This window comes from Gavialis gangeticus, unplaced genomic scaffold, assembly GCF_001723915.1.
Source record: "Gavialis gangeticus isolate Ggan-Ray unplaced genomic scaffold, GavGan_comp1, whole genome shotgun sequence".
Classification (NCBI taxonomy): Eukaryota; Metazoa; Chordata; order Crocodylia; family Gavialidae; genus Gavialis; species Gavialis gangeticus.
This window is the reverse complement of record NW_017729032.1, coordinates 142,549,750-142,552,999: the sequence shown is the minus strand read 5'-3', so window position 1 is coordinate 142,552,999 and position 3,250 is coordinate 142,549,750. Positions and strand designations below refer to the sequence as shown.

Below are 3,250 nucleotides of genomic sequence, written 5' to 3'. Positions count from 1 at the left end.
GCTTGATCTAAAGCTCGTTGAATGAGCTTTAGTTCAGACGCTGCCAGCACCATTTTTAATCATGGGGATGCTTTTAACTGGAGTTGAGCATGGTAAAGGTGTCTGTGGGCTGCTCACTGTGGGCTTGGGATTCTCTGTCCTGCGGCCTTTGCCCTGGGGGCGCTGCGCCAGCCACACACTCCCTGCCTGCTCGGCAGTGCAAGGCACAACTCATTGCCCCTGCTGCTGCCAGGTGGGCAGGGGTCGCATGGCCTGCATGGGGCTCCTGAGGGAAAGGCAGCAGAGTGGAGATCCCTGAGCCCACAGTGAGCAGTCTGCATCTGCCCCGCACACACATCTGGGGTGGGCACATGCCCCCACCCCCATGCCTGCCTGGGGGATGTGCACAGTAGCAGAGAGCCTCCTCCTGTCACCTCCCACAGCTCCATCCCGCTCCCCACTCTAGCCTGGCTCCCATTTACTGCTGTGGTTGGGCAGCACCCCCAGCCCCTGCCCCTCTCCCTCCCTCCCTCACTGTGGGGGCCTCGATCTGCCTCCTGCCCCCCTCCCCCTACCTTTTCCTTCCACAGACTTACCTGCAGGGAACTGCTTTCCGCACTGCCCAGCTGCATTCCTGGACACATGCACGTGTACAGATGTGCTTGCATGAGGCGTCCAGAGGCCCTGGCCAGAAGGCATGTTATATTTATTGGTGTACATTATCGGCTACGCTAGGCAAAAAAAGCCAATAGCTGATAATGTTGATTTTTCCTTTTATCAGTCCCAATCTGATATACAGCCAATATATTGGTGCATCTCTAAAAACTACTAATCGAGACTTCTGCAAAATAATACTGATTTCCTTCGTTAAAACTAGGAAGTTTGTCTTCATTCTAGGCAGTTTTTTAGTTGCAGCTGAAGGACCACAGGCTGTCTGTAAGCCTGCAGCAGTGGAGATTTATTGGAGAGAAAGTGCCAGTTTCAGCTCAGCTCTCATTAGTTCTTTTTGTCATAGCTTAGAATTAAATGAGTTGAATAAAAAGTTAGAGGATCATGACTAAGTTGCATTAGCACCCAGGGTTAGCCTTGTTTTTATTTAACACAATATTTTCAGTGGCAAAGGATGAATTGTACAAATAGATTTCCTACTGGGCAATAATTACTGGTTATTTCTGTTATGATGAACAGAGGAGTCTGGCATGAAATATACAAATGAAACATTGGAGGGACAGAAAGAAAAAAGGGATTAAAATTGTATTTATAGTTTGCAACTGAAATTAGTTGTATGTACTGTGTGCCTCCAGAATTGCAATTCATAGTGAAAAATGCCATACCAGTTCCATTCTCAGAAACAGCAACAGTGGTTATAATTTTGTATAAAGACTCAGTAAGCTGCTCCATTTTACCTCAGGTTTATAATAGGAAAGTTACGTCTGTGAACAAATTGGATAAATCATTTTAAATGAGAAATTAGATTGAGATCAAAGTGACTATACTTTCCTAATATATTTCATCATTACTAGTAAATGTGTTGAGTGTATTTTTCACATTTACAACCTAAGTTGTTATGGATTTAAGCCTGCTATAGGAAGAGGCTTGGTGTGAAAAAAATGCAGCTTTGGTTCCTTCATACTCATTTAAAATTTCAGTTTTGCCAACAGTTGGATTACATTGGTCTTGATTGTATCATTTCCCATTGCTGTATTTTCCAAAAAAAAAAGGAAAGGATTTAAAAAGAACAGTGGAGCATTTTATTCCATCCATCCGTCCATCCATCTATGATTCATTTAGTGACTTTAGGTAAACCCAGCCAAGTGCTCTTTGGAGTACCTAAGCTGTTTATATTTACCTTTATTTTCACAGTCTTTGCTTTGTTTTCCAAAGCTTTGCTTTTGTACACTATGCCTGAGAAACTGTCAAACAGCAGGAAAAACAAGGAAGCTTGATCCAAATATCCGTAATAAGGACTAGCTTCTGAGCTCATCATTTAGCATTTACTCAACCAAATTTCCAGCAGTTTCAGTATGTATATGATCAGTCAAGCTCATGTGGCTGTGTTTTAGCAAAAGCAGTATGTTTGCCAAAACTTGCTGATTTTTACTTTCTGTCCCCTGTTTCTCCCCCACTCTTCCCCCTGGGAATATAGTACTTCAGGTTACATGACCTTGTTGGCTAAATGATTGTGTTGGTGACTGTGATATGACTTCTTTATGACTGTGTATTGCGTGTGTGCATGCACGTAGAGGTGTGTTCTCACATTCATATCTGAAATAGGAGGAGGATAAAAGAGTTGTTGATGATTAGATATTTCTGTCCCCCAAACAACTTTTGTCATCACCGCCTTACTGCAAATAATGGTATTATACAGAAGAATTTCAAGTAAAGAATGACAGTTATAGGTGTGATAATGTGATTAGCAAGGGAACAGCCTGCTTAAGTTAGAACCAGATTTAAAACCTTGAAGTATCCACATTTTTTCCTGTATCATCTAACCCCTGTTCATCTTAATTTTAGCAATATGGATGTTAGTAATAGAAATTGTAAGTAACAATGTTAAGCACGGTATAATGATGGAAAAGGGATCTTTTCTGTAAACAACTTTTGTCTGCGGTTTCTAGGACCTCTTAAGGCAATTTGTGGCCTATATGAAGAGTGTATTGTGAAGATGTGTTTGACCTCTAAATCCTCTAGTTTTCAACTCTGCTTTCTCCCTCGCATACTTGCAGTGTTCCTTTCCTAGTTTGATATTTCTAGCTATATAAATTACTGAGCAGTTTTGCCAGGGATTTACTTCATAGCAGTAGTGTGCTCCTCTTTTTAGAGGCAAAGGCAAAATGTAGCCTTTAATTTATTGGTTAAAATGCTATGGTGGTTTTGCTGCTGTAGCAAGTCTGAGGCAGGGGAGAAACTAAATGATTCTGTACTTCTTCCCTCTGGTTTTTATCCCCAGATTCCTATTATTTCCTCTACCTCCTGCCATGATCGGCATCTTTACCTCTTGGATAGAGGGTAAGTGGCCTCCTGTTCAGTCACTGACAGTACCACTTCATAAGTCAGCTGTCAAAAAAGTCATTTGAGACTGCAGCCAGCATTTCTTTCCTGTTCTTCAGACTCGGCGTGTCACTTCAATGATATTCTTTCTTTATTGGCCCAGAATGAAAGCAGTATAAAGATCTGTGTTCAGATCTTGTACAAACACCACATGAGACCACCAGACTAGCATTAGTAGTTAAATATTAGTAACATCAGTAAAAAAAAAAAAAAAAAAAAA

The 3,250-nt window shown here is 41.6% G+C and overlaps 1 protein-coding gene across 1 annotated transcript in view; it reads left to right on the top strand.

Moving 5' to 3' along the window:
• Positions 1-3,250, top strand: part of GAS6 (growth arrest specific 6) — a gene marked incomplete at its 5' end in the record, with an annotated part of 71,268 nt that overhangs the window by 23,706 nt on the left and 44,312 nt on the right. The gene's annotated exons all lie outside the window — the stretch shown is intronic.